This window comes from Acinonyx jubatus, chromosome C2 (genome assembly GCF_027475565.1).
Source record: "Acinonyx jubatus isolate Ajub_Pintada_27869175 chromosome C2, VMU_Ajub_asm_v1.0, whole genome shotgun sequence".
Classification (NCBI taxonomy): Eukaryota; Metazoa; Chordata; class Mammalia; order Carnivora; family Felidae; genus Acinonyx; species Acinonyx jubatus.
The window spans coordinates 78,794,906-78,811,315 of record NC_069384.1 but is presented as its reverse complement, the minus strand read 5'-3'; the positions used below and the strand labels follow the sequence as shown (position 1 = coordinate 78,811,315).

The window sequence follows — 16,410 nt, the reverse complement described above, 5'->3', positions numbered from 1 at the left end:
GTACATAGCAGCCTTTTAATACATGTTGAAAGAATGAATGAATGATGAGTCAGTGCTGAAGGAATGGGTGAGTGACTCCCCTTTGAGATCTTTCTGGACTCAGCAGCCCCCCAGACATCTGTTCTAGAACCGCTTCCTCCAGTCATTAATTCAGCAAATGTTCACTGAGTGGCCACTACCTGAAAGAGAAGGTGAAGTTCTGTGCGTGGAATGGGAATGTGTATGCTTGAAGATTCGTGCTTTCTTTGTTTGTTCATTTACTTCATGAATAGGCATCTATTGAGTCTTTCCTATGCTAAGAACCGGCAGTCATTGAAGGCATGGATATGAAAAATAGATTTAGACTGGAAATCCCCATTTTCTAACTTGACTTTACCACTTAATGCTGTGTGCTTGGGCAGCTTTCTTAACCTCTCTGATCTCCCATTTTCTCATTTGCAGGCCGAGGGTAGATACAAGTATCAACATCCTCAGTTAGCTGTGAGGGTTAAGGGAGGTCACACACGTTAAGTGCTTGACCAATCTCAGCCACTAGCTAGTATTATTTTCTTGGTAAGTGAAACAAAGAAGAATTAGACATAATCCTTCTTCTCAAGGAAATTGACAAATCACAAGCATATAAATCATTAGAATATGAGGTGCAAATTAAAATGCCGGGGGGTGTTTGGATTAAGTAGGCATGACTTACAACAGAGAATATCAGAGAGAACTTCTTTCCTGGAGGAGGTTGCATTCAAGCAGGTTTGGATGTATAGCCATTTAGGAGAAAGGTGTTCCAGGAGGTGGAAGTAACACAACAAATAAATGAAGGTATTAAAGAACTGGGCTCTTGAATCACTGGGTGGTTACTATGATAGGACTGTGAGAGACATAAAGGGTACATAGAGAGACAATTATAGAGAAAAGGGTTGGGGATATCTTGGGGAGGACTTTGAAAACCAGTCAAGGAGTTCAGGTTCCATTCTAAGTAGACCAGGTGTCTATCTGTGAGTTTGTAGGCCTTATTCACTAGCTTCATTTTTGTTTTCAACTGTGGATGGGCACGGACATCTGTATTCAAATCCTTTATATTTTAAGCTATTTATTCCTTCACGTTTGGACATTGGGTCACTCCCCAATGTGTTTGGCATTTTGTCGTGTCACCTGAGTGACCAAGTAGCCCTGTGAAGCAGGCCACATGGCAAGATGAGGAAATTCACAGGTGAGTTAACCTGCATGTGGCAAGAGCTACTACTTGGATAGACAGCAAGGTGAATGTCAAGGCTTCTAATTCCAAGACTTTCTGCTTCCTGAGGAGGGGGAGTGCAAAGATACTACAAGAGGGAAGCCAACGCTATGTTGCCTGAGTGGTGGAGAAGAGACATTTTGATGACAGGGTCCACCAGCCAGGGGACACTTCTGCCACCATTGGCTGCTTTGTCTTGCTGTGATCTGCAGCAGTAAATGCTATGCAAAGTGAAATCAGCTCTAGATATTTCCCTGTTCTCCTGGATTGGCCTAGTGGGTACCTCTCTGCTGGCTTCATCCCAGGTTTCTTAAAAGGCTTCAAAAGAAATTGCTATTGACTGAACTCTGGGGTTATTTATAATGGAAACTTGGTCTCTCATTCCTCCTGTCCTCCACGGAAGAGTTGGGCTCTTAATCTGAACCTTGGGGAATCAGAGGCCCAGTTTGCCTTATTTAGCTTTCGGGACATTGGATTTTTTTTTTTTTTTTTTTTTTTTTTTGCAAAGAGCTCTAAGTTCTACTGAAAATAAAAGTATCTATGTCCCAACGTCTTCACCAATTTAAGTAACTCACCTTCTTCTCCTAATCCTATGTTTTTATTTCCACATGTTGGACATTCTCCTTTATCCCTTTCCTTAAGCAATTGTATAAAAGAGCACTTCAGATAAGGACCAACTTTTGAGCACACCCCAGAGGCAATTTACTTAAGTGTTACACACAATGATTTAAGTGCATTTATCTGGCAATTTATCTAGGAGTTTATGAGGTCCGAGGAGGAGGTTCTCTGAGTTCGTGTTCTTAACCTGTAGACTTGAACACTTGTCCTTGTACATAGTAAGTGTTCAATCATTTGGGGGGTCAATGGATCAGTAGTGTGCGATATCTCTCTATGTGAAAGAGTGCAGACCTAGACTTTCATTTCACAGTGGTTTTCTTTTCTATTTTTTTAATGTTTGTTTGTTTGTTTATTTATTTTTGAGATATAGAAGTCAGGGGGAGAGAACAGAGAAGGGGGGGGAGAGAGAGAGAGAGAGAGAGAGAGAGAGAGAGAGAGAGAGAGAGTCCTAAGCAGGCTCCACACTGTCAGCGAAGAGCCTGATGTGGGCTCGAACTCATGAACCGTGAGATTACAAACTGAGCCAAAATCAAGAGCTCGATGCTTAACCAAGTGAGCAACCCAGGCGCCCCCACAGCAGTCTTCTTTAGCTTAAGATTTTGTATGCTTTTTCCCCCTGTTTCCCATGTCTCTGCCTCTCTCTCTCTCTCTCTCTCTCTCGCACACACACACACACACATGAATTACTAGTCAGTTTTTAACATTTTCCTTATGATCCATTTTTCTAGGTACCATAACGGCAAGCCACTGAAGTTTTTGACAAGTTTTGTTTTGACAGATGTGGTATAGGTAATGTCAAATATATTGCGTAGCCTCTAAAAACTTGTCATTTTCACTTAACAGTCGTGTGACCTTAGTTAAGGCACTTAGATGCTTTGAGCTTCAGTTTCCTCATCTATAAAATACAGATCATAATGGTACCTCTCTCTCTATAATTAAATGAGGTAAAGAAGAATAGAGTATTTGGTCCAATCTTGGGGCACAAAGCATGTGTTCAGTCAATGTTTGTTAAGGTGACAACAGTGATCGTTTTGTTTTTGTTTTTGTTTTTTTAATTCTAAGAAAACGGAATGGCACCATGGTATGTATGCATTCACAAGCTATAAACCAACTTCTTTTTTGGCAAGAGGTGAGACGAAAAAAATCCGATAAAATACTTTAATTATTCATACACTTATTATCTTAGACTACCCACTTAATCAAACTATTTGAGAAGGCTTATAATAAACTAGTGTAAACAATATCATCATTAACATTTGGATTAAGAAAATCATGAGTCATTTATTGAAACCAAATAGTTATATAGTCCTTTACAAACTACCCGGTGCTTTCTCAAACATTATCCATTCTAATCCTCAGTTTTCACAACTCTTGTTAAGGAAGCATTATTACTTACCCTCTTTGAGGGGGAGTAAAGTGACTCACTCTACTTCTCTTTGCTTAGTGTATAGTTAAAACATTCAGAAATGTTCAGGAGTCCAGGAGACTTGTGCCATTTTCCCACACCAGAAGAGCTGGAAGCCAAGTACCCCTTGGTATTTCTTTCCCAAGGTCAGGGCTGTGCTAAAGGGGCAATAAGGCAATAACCAATTTTGGTACTAGATCTGATATAAATCCTGGTCCTACTCCTTTCTAGCTGTGTGACCTGGGGTAAGTAAGACAGTTCTCTGAGCTCCAGTTGGCTAGTCTATAAGATCAGAATAATGACACTACACCAATTTTTTGTGAAGATTAAATGAGACCGTGCTTACTGTGGGGATGGAAATGTGGAGCACAGGGTACATGAAGCCCGGCTATACACGAGCCCAACTTTGAGACTTGAGAGTCTTAGCTGTCAGAAGCATGACTCAAGAAGAAGGGGTGTGTGTGTGTGTGTGTGTGTGTGTGTGTGTGTGTGTGGTGGAGGTGGTTAGGGCAGGGGAAGTGGGAGGAATGTCCCAAACCTAGGGAAAGAGAAAGAGGGGGAGCGTATAGAAAGAATAAGAACCTGCGTCTCCACATGTCATGGGACCTAGAGGCTGGCCCGAGGGGTACGTGGACAAAATGGAATGAGAATCAGAAGATCTGAGTTCTAGGCTTTTTGTTGCTAATTCAACTGTATGACCTTGGTCAGGTAGATCTCCTTTCTGGGCCTCAGTTTACCATTTGAAAAACAAACAGACATTCGAGTAATCTGATCTCTAAGATTTATTTCCAAGTTGATATTCTGCCATAAATTCTAAGGAACTGAAGTTTTTGCTGGATAAAGGAAAGGGTTGAACCCAGGAGTTGTGGGTGTGCCTGTTTTGTTCCTACATGCTAACTGATTTGAAATATTGAGCACTTTACATTTTGTATCTAAACACCTCCCCCACCCTCAGTTATAGTCAACCCCTTGGGAATAAAGGTCATTATGCACCTGGATTCAATTCTATACCCTATGTATAGCAACAGACTGGGGGGGGGGATGTCATCTAAGTCAGGCGGGGGTCAGATCCATTAGAAACTCATAGCTACCATGTGATACAATAAGGAAACATGTTGGATCAAAGATATCCAACTGGGCTGTCATTTTAATGATCAGACTAGATCCAGCTAATTGTGAGACTGTCTCAGTGATGCACAGTGGGGCCCCTATCAAAGCAAAGAGAGAACAGAGATAAGGAGCAAGCGGGAGAGAAGCAGAGGGGGCGGAAGGAAGGAAAAGAAAGAGGAGGAGGAAGAGGGGAAGGAGAGACAGAAGAACTGATTCTTGGATGGCAATTCACAGTTTACAAAGCACCTACACAAAATAATATCCTATCTCGATCTTCGTAATCAGCCTGTGATTATTCTACTTTTGCTGAAGAGGAAACTGAAGCCCAGAGAACGAAGTGACTGGCAAGCCCGTGAGAATTGATTTCACTCCAGGGGTCTTTCTTTTGACAAACCTCTTTCTATGTTATAGTACAGATTTGGGGGGTTTGTGTGTGGTCTTCCCCACTATTCTATGTGAGTGCCTTTAGGAGAAGACTGGATTATATTCAAGTCTGTTCTCCCTACAGGAGCTTAGGTTCAACACCTTGCCCATGGTAGGCACTCAGTAGATGGGTCGTGGGCGAATGAACAAATCCCCAAGTATGGCACCGAAAATCTGACGCCATAAAGCTGGCCTTCTCCCTTCCTGAGTTCCATTCTCTTGGGGATGGGCAGGACAAGGTGGGACTGTTTACCTAGACATGCCCATTTGTCTTTTCAGGAATCAGCCTGAGGACTCAAGTAATGCCATTTAGTCATTTATGGAGCAGTTAGCATGGAGTCCTATATACTTAGAGAAATTCTCACACTGGTTATTTCAGGCCATGAGGTGGCAAAGCAGGAATTGTTTGTGACTCATATCTTGCTGAAGAAAAGACTGCGGTCTGGGGAAGTGAAGTGGCTTGCCTGGGCTCACCCAGTGTGGAGTGGCAAAGCCCACATTTGAAATCTTCCACAGAGGCTCTGGGCCCTGTTCTCAGGGTTCTTTCTCTGTGTGTACTTTTTTTTTTTTTTTAACGTTTATTTATTTTGAGACAAAGGGAGACAGAGCATGAACGGGGGAGGGTCAGAGAGAGAGGGAGACACAGAATCCGAAGCAGGCTCCAGGCTCTGAGCCATCAGCCCAGAGCCCGACACGGGGCTTGAACCCACAGACCTCGAGATCGTGACCTGAGTTGAAGTCGGACGCTTAACCGACTGAGCCATCCAGGCGCCCCTCTCTGTGTGTACTTCTGACACCACCCGATGTCTCAGCCAACTGAACAGGGATGCAGCCTGCCGGAGCCCAAGATATCTGATAACGGGAACACTCATGGAATCAAGATAACGTGACCGCCTTGCTATAGAAAGAAAGATCTTCACATCAGTATAATCACTTTCATGGATCACACAGTTAGCACCTCTGTCTGGAAAATTGCCTAAGTTTCCCAGGAGGACAGGTTGGTTATTTGTAGGTGCTCTACACCTTGGTGGAAATGGCCCCATAATTGGTGACGGCATAGGACTTCTGGCCCTTCGAGTCTCCTGGACTTCATCCATTCAACTGCTCGCTCAACCCTTCCACAGGGCCCCGAATTTGGCCATTTTCAGTAATGATCTCAGGAGGACTTCAGATATCTTTTGTGGTCATCATGTCTATAGCTGAGAAAAAACAAATTTTTCCTTATACAAATTATTGAGTCAGAGAGACTGTACATTGTCCAGTAAAATAAAATGGCCTGTGATGAAAAAGAGTTATGCATATTTTTAAATGAATATTTGTTGGATGCCTACTATATGTCACACACACTTCTAAGCATTAGAGATATGAAAAAGAATGAATCAAACAGACAAAACCTCGGAGCCCGTAGATCTTATATTCTAGTGGGATACAATGGACAGGAGAGACATAAATAGGAACTACAACAGGGGGTGCAAAGCCATGGAGGCAGAGGGTCACTATTTTTTTTTTTATGAAATTTATTGTCATATTGGTTTCCATACAACACCCAGTGCTCATACCAACAGGGAGGGTCACTATCTAGAATAGGTAAATAGAATAGGTAAAGGGAAGAGCACACCTTATTGCCACCTGGTGGGAAAGTGTTCCAGATGGAGGGAACATCACTTGAAAGGGTCTCTTGGTGGGGGTGTGCTTGAGTGTCCTGGGAACAGCAGGCAGGCCAGTGTGACTGGAGCAGAGTCTGGGAGGGGAAAGGGTCGGAGATGAGGTCTGAGAGGCAGCAAGGGGCCTGCAGGGCCTCTCAGGGCCTGAAGGGAATTAGGGCTCTGACTCTGAGTGAGACAGGAAGTCACTGGAGCACTCTGGGCAGAGGCGTCACATGACCTGACTTAGGTTTCAAATGGATCCTCTAGCTGCTATGTGGGGAGTAGGCTTGGAGGGGTGGGCAGGGAAGGAAGGTGGGGGTGGGGGAAGAGAAGGGATTTGAATCAATAGACTATTCCAAGAGTTTAAGCTTCAAATGATTGTGGCTTGGACCATAAGAGTCTATGCTGTTGACCCAAAGTAAAGAGAAATCTCTGGCCTAAATTTAGGGATAATTTATCTTCAAAGGCTTGAACTATGGAAGAGAGTTCAGGAAAATTTAAACTCAATTTAACAAGTATGTGACTATTTCTACCTCTCTATAGAGTCATGCAAGTAAATATTTTCTTTGTTAAGTATATCGGCAATTTTCTCTTTCAACTGTGAAAAATAAAGTAACATTGTATATCATTTCTCTCCGTTCTTATATGACTTGCAGCATTAAATGGGTTGTGAACTGAGTAATTTAGCCAGTTGTTAAGTGATAAAGAAGCAAAAGGAAATAATTCTCAGGACTCTACAGAAGCTAATGATAAAGTGGAGTTAACTGTATGTAGTCAGAGAAGCTGAATTTCTCTCAGGAATGTAAATATTGTTATCTCATAAGTCTGAAAGAGGCAAAGGTCACTAGCTGTGGAAGAGATCCCATTCTGTTGATAAAGAAACTGAGGCTCTGAAGGGAGATAAACTGTCCAGGTGACACAAAGTTACTAAATTTGGACCAGAATCTGAGCCAACATGCCCCACAGGTTGCCTCCTCCATAGAAAGTCATCCTCATGAATATACCTTGTTGCTAATATGTTAGAAGGGTTCAAGTAGATTGTTTATGGCTGCTCTGATTAAACCCCCCCGTCTTCTCCATTTCTTCACCACCTAACAGGAACTGGCTCCCATCCGTGCTCTCCTGACTGCGCCATTTTGATTTCCTCTTTCTCTGACTCATACTCTTAGCCTCACGTAGCCCTGTGGGAATTCAAGTGTTTCTGCTCTCGTCTGCTTTTCCTTGGGGAATCTGCCTACCTGCTTTTTTCCCTGTCACTCTACGGAAAGGGAGAAGCTAAGGAGATAATGCCTGGATGTTCTGTTGAGTTGGGAGAACCCCCCCCCCCAACTTTATTCGTTTTGTTCCATCATAAAAAGGATTTACATCTTCAAGTTTCGGAGTTTCAACGTGTGACTTTGCTCGCACTCCCATAGTTATGTGCGCATTAATTTTCTGAGGAAAGAATACAATGTGAACTTGAATGTCAAACACCGCATAGGATTCTTTTTATTGTGTTTTTCCATACCACAACTTTGAAAAGCAAATTGAGGATAAACATCAGCTAACTTGGAAAGGCGGGAGAAAGCTAGCCAGCTCTAGGACGCAGTAGCTTTGAAACCTTTATCAATGCCATTTGCCCCCAGGGCCTCTGTTTTCTGACCTGTGCCCTGAAGGGAAGAGGAGACTGGGGATTTGCTGTCAGGATCTGGGGCGGGGGGGGGGGGGGGGGGGGGGGGGGGGGGGCGTATCTCGGGAGCTCATTCCTAAGACTACCATGCACCTGCCAGACTTTTTCTTCCCACCCAGGCCCTTTATGCAGTCCTATCCTCATCCACAATCCCAGCATCCTCCCTCATAGTCTCAAATTCCAGGACTCCTGTTCACACTGATAAATATTTATAGCTTCTCCGGTGCTTACTACCGTATTGGCCCCCAGGAAGCAATGAGAAAGAAACACAAGACATCATTTCTTCCCTTAAGAAAAACTAACTAGAAAGGAGGCCTGTTTGCATTAGTGAAAAGTTTGCATTATAGATTTTTTTTTTAAAGGAATGACACTTTTTTAAAGTGTCTTTATGCACCTTGAGTAATTCAAAATAAGCCCAGAAAGTGCTGCCTAGGAAAGCACTTAAAGGAATGCTTTAATTAATCCACCAAAATGCTTTAAAATGAACAAATCAAGGGCTTCTTTGTAAATGGGGAGATCAGAGACTCAGAAAACAATTGATTCTCTTCAATATTTTAAACATTTTTGTCATAGTTTTACAATATTAATTTGTTGTGTTACAAGGGGAAAAATAACAGTCTAGAGATTTCTTAAGGGATCACATTTTCAGAATGATTGGAATCTAAAATCTGAATGAGAAGTACAATCCCTCTGCCTGGAATGCATTGTTGCTCATTTCTACTTGTCAAAAGTCTAACCATCTTTGAAAGTTGAGTTCAAATATGGCCTCATTCAGAGTAACAGTCATTCCCTTCTTTCGATCCATGCGGTTGACTTTCTGAACTGCCTTCAAGTACTCATGACCTGTACCTTGCTTCACAGTGAGTCGGGTACATGACATCTTTGGTCCTGGGCTGGGCTCCCGGGAGCAGGGAGAATGTGTAATTCATCTGCTCATATTATGTGTCATAAGTAGTGGGTTTGGGGATGATGTTAGAGCAGTGGTCTCGTTGCCATTCTATGATGAATGACTCTATTAGTTAAGATATAGGTTCAGCTTTTTTTTCTTTTATTTTTTTTAATGTTTATTTATTTGTGTGTGTGAGAGAGAGAGAGAGAGACAGAGCATGAATGGGGGAGGGGCAGAGAGAGAGGGAGACACAGAATCTGAAGCAGGCTCCTGGCTGCGAGCTGTCAGCACAGAGCCTGATGCGGGACTCGAACCCACGAACTGTGACATCATGACCTGAGCCAAAGTTGGACGCCTAACTGACTGAACCACCCAGGTGCCTCGGGTTCCACTGTTTGTAGCAGAGACCCAAAATGATAACGGCTGAAATAAGTTAGAAATTTCTTAGTTGTTTGCATTAAAAAAAAAAAAATCGCCCACGAGGAAACTAGGTCTACCAGGTGGCACTTAAAATATTTGGAATCCAGGCTCCTCCCATCTTGCTGCTCTGCCGTCTCTAGAACGTTGCCCTTACCTGTGGAGTATAATCTAGATTATCCACCATGTTTCTGTCCAGACCATCGGAAAAAGAAAAAGGGGAAGCAGAGGTCCCCCACTTCCATTTGAGGCACGACTGGGACGTTATACACTTTACTTCCACTTATATCCCATTGAGAACCTCATCTTAGGGTCCCAGCTAGCCAATGGTGTGCCAGGACCCACTCGTAGGGCACGTGAAAACACGTTGTGAACATTTCCTCCTAACTCCCTGTTTGGCGAGTCATGTGTAGTAGCTTCAAATTAGCTATGGGAGAATTAACACTACAGATAGTAATTGGGACCTTCTTTTTCTTCCAGAAGAACTGATAAAAATTTACCAGTAATCCACTGCACCTAGCTGCAAGAGAAGCTGGAAAATGTGGTCTTTTTGTTTGTTTGTTAGTTTCTTTTTCTTCCCCCTCCCCCCCCCCCCCCCCCCCCGACAGTCACACTTCCAACTAACAATTCTGTATCCGGTAACTAGGAGTTGTATTTCTATAGAAGCGACAAATGGATATTTGGAAACAATCAGAAGTCTCTATCAACATGACATCATCTGGAAACAGGAAAATGAAAATTGGGAAACCTGTTTTTAACCGTGAGAGAACAGATATACCTGTAAGAGTGTGTAGGTGGGGCTTATCACTGCCATCTCCAGTCTTGGAGTGCCAGGTGAGACAGAAATTCAGCTTATATGTGTGGACTCAAGTATAGACATCAGGGTGCAGGTTCCATGAGTCAAATTCTACTCCAGTTTGACTGCTGTCACTGTCCAAAAACGCAGCATTGGCTCCCACCACCGTAAGTGTCCCAGGCAAGAGCTGAACCATCATTTTACAAAGTCTCCAAAGAGAAGAGTTCATTTGGGGTGGAGGGTGCCCCACCCATCTCCAAGTGCATCCTTCAGCCTCAAGGATGCTTCTCCTGACCCCTCAGATTCTTGGGGCTTCCAGGAGTTTCCTTTGCTCCGCTCACCACAGTTGTAACTATGAGCACCATTATTGGGTTCTTGTCCGTCTCCTCAATGGGATTGTAGGAGCAGGAACTATGTTGTCCCCCCCACACTGTATCTGCTGTGTGGGGCAGAGGCCATGGCCACAGTGGGCACTGGTGAAAGGCGAGGGAATGGAGGACGGATGCTGTGAAAGCACCTTGCAAATCGCTCACGATGATTATTCTTTAAAAACGAGGTACTTAGGGGCTCCTGGGTGGCTCAGTCGGTTGAGCGTCTGACTTTGGCTCAGGTCATGATCTCCTGGTTCGTGAGTTCGAGCCCCGTGTCAGGCTCTGTGCTGACAGCCTGGAGCCTGCTTCGAATTCTGTGTCTCCCTCTTTCTCTGCCCCTCCCTCACTCATGCTCTGTCTCTCTCTCTCTCAATAATATAATAAATAAATGTTAAAAAAAAATTTTAAAACAAGGTACTTAGGTATAAAACAGAACAGAAAGCAAGTGAAGGAAGTGGTATAAAATACTACCAGACATTGAGGGGAACTGAATTTGATTCCAAGCTTCCTGGAAACAAAGTATAAAAAGAGAACACGCTGGGTTACTGAATTTTCTTTTTCTAACGGGGCAAAACACATGAAATCCTCTGCAGAAGGCAAGTTTTCCCAGTGATTGATTAAAATGAGACTACTCTTTGCTCCCAGTTAATGTGTAAGCGTGATCAAACCTCTCCTGGCTCCAAAAAGACAGAGAAAGGAAACAAAAGCTCCCTTCACCCCCCTCAGCAGCTGTCCTGCCCGCCCCCCCTTTCCTTCCTACCCAGTCTACGCTGGCTTGTCTTCTTCACCACCCATTGGTGGATTGCTGACCGCACCTCGTTTCTGCCCCCGCCCCCTCCCCTTGTACCTGAGCTGCCATCATGTCATGAAAGGCAACAGCAAAGCTGTCCCGGTCTGTCTAAAGCTCCCATCTTTACTGCAGTAGACATTTCTTAATTATTTGAAACTCTTGTCCTCACTAGATCATGTCCCTTGGTTGTGTGACAGCAAACTATACTGGTTTTCTTCCTGTCATCCAAAGTGCTTGTTCTCAGTCCCTTTGTAGGTCTGTTCCTCTATTAAGGTTGGCATTCCTCAGGTTTTCAAAGTTTTCCTCTTTGACCCCATGCATTCCTCCCTCCACATACTCTCCAAGGCAAATGTTATCTGCTCTCATGGCTTTAGTTACCGTCTAGATTCTGTTGACTCCCAATTTTATTTTATTTTTTTTTTTATTTAAAAAAAAATTTTTTAACGTTTATTTATTTTTGAGACAGGGAGAGACAGAGCATGAACGGGGGAGGGTCACAGAGAGAGGGAGACACAGAATCTGAAACAGGCTCCAGGCTCTGAGCGGTCAGCACAGAGCCCGATGTGGGGCTCAAACTCACGGACCGTGAGATCATGACCTGAGCCGAAGTCGGCCGCTTAACCGACTGAGCCACCCAGGCGCCCCAAAATGACTCCCAATTTTAGATGGGATCAGATGGGATTACTGACCTGAGCTTCAAACCCACATCTTTAACTTCCTTCTGGATACCTTGTAGGCCCCTCAAACCCAGCAGGCCCCGAATGGAGCCAAGATTTTCCCTCCTCTCTAACTTTATTCCTCGTGTGTTTCCCATCTCAGTGAAGGGCCCTGCCTTCCACCCAGCTTCTCAAGACAGAAATCTTGTCATCATCTTTAACTCCTCCCTCTCTCTGACCCCTCATCCCCCCTCCATTGTCAACCACCAAGTGCTATCAGCCTAACTCCACTGATTGCTATCATGAGAGTCGCTCCCTTAGTGTAGGCCCCTGGGTTTCTGCCACAACTCTTACTTAACCAGCTATGCCCGGGGCCTGCCCTCCAAAGTGGTCTTTCTGAAGCAACACTTGGAACTTGTACCTGCCTTGCCTCAGACTTATCAGTGGCTCTCCAGGACCTCTAGGATAAAGTCCCAACTCCATAATGAGGCTTAAATATGCCTGGTCTGACCCCTTCTTACCTTCCAGACTTCTCTTTTTCTTATTCCCACGCCCCAGCCCCCTCACCCCCCGCAAGGTGAACCGCGACTGCTCTCCACGGCACCTGGCTCTCTCTTGCCTCAAGGCCATTGCACATGCTGCTGCTTTCCCTACGCATTCCTCCACACGTGTCCCGGATTACTGCAATCACCCATTTACTCACAGCTTAGACCAAATGACTTTTATTCTTTCAGGCCTTCAGTAAATACTTGCTGAGCAACGAACTGTGTGCCAGGCACCATACAGGCACTTGTAATATAACAGCAAACAAGGCACATGTGGCTTCTGCCCCTATAATCCTAGTCCAAGAGGCTTTCCTTGATTTTCCAAGACTGTGTAGGTCTCCTGTAGAACCCTGTCCTCACCCCACATGCCACTCTCTCCAGGGTATTTTAATGCCTTTTAAACCAGGGTATAAACTAGATCAACAAACTTTTCTGTAGAGGGAGAGATGACAGATAATAACTATATTAGGCTTTGCAGGGAATCCAGTATCTGTCAGAACTACTCAACCCTGCAGTTGTAGAGGGAAAGCAGCCATAGATAATACGTAAATGAATGGGCATGACTGTGCTCCATGATTTTATTTACAAAAGCGCATAGTGAACCAGCTCTGACCATTGGGTATAGTAAATTGAGCGCTCATCTAAAGAGCTAAACTAGGATGCTCTCTTAAAAAACAATTTTTTTTTGATGTTTATTTTATTTTTGAGAGGGAGAGACCAGAGTGTGAGCAGGGGAGGGGCAGAGAGAGAGAGGGAGACATGGAATCTGAAGCAGAGTCCGGACTCTGGGCTGTCAGCATGGAACCCCATGCGGGGCTCAAACCCATGAACTGTGTGATCGTGACCTGAGCTGAAGTCAGAGGCTTAACTGACTGAGCCACCCAGGCTACCCTCAGCTAGGATGTTCTTATTCCCCTTTGGATTCACAGTGCCGGCATGGGGCTTGACATAGAGGCTTCCCTACAAAAGCGTGTTGGGTGAATAAGTGAATGGCGGTAAATGAACAAATTAGGATAGACCTGTTTACTCTTTCTCATGTGGCCGTATCTCCTTGGTCACATTGTGCTCCACATTCACTCTATGTAGTCAGTGAACCCTCAGTGAGATGGCTTTCGTCTATTATGCTCAGCTCAACCCTTGTGTTGTGCAAATATCATGTCAGAAGTTTCAGTTCCTTTGATGGTAGTGGTCAAGTTTTGAGTCCTTTGTCACTACCCCCCCTACTATTGGCCATAGCACCCTGGTTTGTTTGTTTGTTTGTTTTTTCTAGATACGATAGCTAAATATTGGAATATCCGGATATGCTTCATATAATTCCTTATAGACTTTAGTCATTTTGTTTGTGTGTGTGCAGATGTATTCATCCCTCTGTTTTACACATATTAATCTAAACCTACTTTAAAACTTTGCTGGAGGGGCACCTGGGTGACTAAGTCGGTTAAGCATCTGACACTTGATTTTGATTGAGGTCATGATCTCATGTGGGATCGGGCCCCGTGTCAGGCTCTGTGCTGACAGCATGGGGCCTGCTTTGGATTTTCTCTTTCCCTCTCTCTCTTTCCCTCTCCTCCCCCTCCTCCCCGCCTCTCTCTCTCAATAAATAAATAAACTTAAAACAAAACTTTTCTGAAGAAGAAGGTAAAATATTAGGAAAAATTTAATTACATCTATGCACAGAGCATCTATTGTGCCTAGCAGAAGCTTCTGCATGCAGTGGGGACAAAGATAACTCAGATAACACTAAGAGGCTTATATTGCAGAGAGGATATAAGAAGGTGACTAAATAATGTTGGTTCAATGTCAAAGTGTTAAGTTTTTTGCGAAAGGGATCAGCAAAGCTCTGGAACTTGCATAGGAGGTGACATTTATTTTCAGCCAGAGATCAAAGAAGGCTCTGAGGGAGAAATATGCAACCTGGACATGGAAAAGCAAGTATCTGGATACTCATATGGCACTAAAGGGCCTTCAAGACAGAGGAAAGTATAGGCATACCCACAAGTTACTAGAAAGCAAGTTTTAATGAAGCTATGTCCAGGCACTGGCTGATAAAAGTGCAGCCAACCCCTTCAAGAAGATGCCAAGTCCATTCTGGTCTGGAATGCATTGATAATTGGGACATTATGCTCAGAGGCTGCAAATTGACATTCTGTCGTCATCCCTCTTGGAATAGAAACCCTGATCCTTTAAAGTAATTAGCACCAATTTGGAGCATGGGTGCAAAAATAAATCACAAGTGTCCAAAAACAGATACATTAAGATCAATGGTTAAGAAGCCAATGTTCTTATTAGCTCCGCCCACGTAAACAAAATCAGAAGCAATTAGCATTTAAAAATAGAAAAGGAGAGTTCACAGTGCCTACTGGAAAATTAGTGTTTATATAGATGTCCGTAAGCATGATTTCCACTCACCTTTCCTGATCTCTGTCAGGTGACTTCCACGGCTAGAGGATCAGTGCTCTTTCTTGGGGGGTTAGGAGCGAGAACTGTGACTTTGTGCGTGTTTTCCTGGTGGGAGCTGAGGGCTGTGTGTCTGCTTACAAACAAACAGGTGCGGCTTCACCTCCCCAGCCCTACCTCTTCATCGTACCTCACTGCCTCCTCTGCATGGACGAGAAGGGGATTTGCTGTGCCTCAAGACTGTCAGCAGATCTGCCCCCAGAAGCCCACTTGCACAAAGCAGAGTTAACCTTTGCTAGTGGGACAGCCACCTGTTGGAGAAAGCCTCAATGTCCCATCCTGAAAAGGTAGCAGTTCCCAGGGACTGACCAGGGCATATTCAGGAGTGGCCCTTGTCATGCACTCTAGAACACGGTAGGCCTTGGTCAAGGATGGTGCCTCACTGCCAATACCCGTTGTGAGTATGGGGAGGCAAGCTGGCCGTGGAGCCCTCGAGTCACTGAGGCAGAGATGGAGGGATGTTTGGTGAAGTAAAGCACACTGGCAGCTGGCTCACGGTTCTCCCTCTTAAAGACATAACCCGAGTCTTCCGTCTTCCTCTTTCTATCCGCTTACTTGGAAAGATGTGGTGAATGGAAGAGTGGGGGATGGTGGATGGGACGCAGGTATTTTTCTGCTGCTCATTTACAAAATGGGTGGAAACTTCCCCCATTCTTTCTTCCCCCCAAAGACTGTGGCTTTAGGAACACCGGACTACCATGGAGAACACAGACGCTCTGCTTGGCAGGCACAGCAGAACCTACCCAACTGCTATCCATCTGAGAAATGACCATCACACTTGAAGTTGGTGGGACCTTGGAATAATTAAGGGCTAAAGGAGAAAAGCATTTGTGCAGAGTGGCGTGGTAAAGACAACCGCGATTCAACCTCTTGGGTCTGCATCCTCTTTCTGCCTTGCCTTTCTTCCTCTAGCTCTGGGACGCCTGACCTGGAATCGGGGTTGAGGGGTTGACGAATTTACATCCACTTCAGATACAAATATCAGTAGAGTTTTGTAGTGGAGGGAAGGCAGGGAGTGGACTAAATCTTTGACCATTCGTTTTTGTTAGGGCTTCACTCATTTTTTCATACTTTCTTTTCCCAAGTTATTTTTTCCCCTTGTGATTAATACTAGTCCCCACTGACCAGCTTGCACCTACTTTTTTTTTTCCAAATGTAAGAGCTTAAATATCTCCTTCTTGTGTATCTTCCCATCTGCCAGTCAGTCTATATTCCAACACCTATATTCCAACACCATACTTTCCTTAACAATTACCTCAAGCTTGTCTAAGTTCCCTGTGTACAGGCCCATCTCCTCTGTTAAGCTATAGCTATTTGAGAACTGGGAACATCTTTAGTATCCCGATATCCAAGCCCAGAAATTCTGCTCAGTTGTTTATTGAATAAACAGGTA

General features: G+C 44.2%; 1 protein-coding gene across 1 annotated transcript in view; it reads right to left on the bottom strand.

Moving 5' to 3' along the window:
- Positions 1-16,410, bottom strand: part of BCL6 (BCL6 transcription repressor) — an 88,136-nt gene that overhangs the window by 55,873 nt on the left and 15,853 nt on the right. The gene's annotated exons all lie outside the window — the stretch shown is intronic.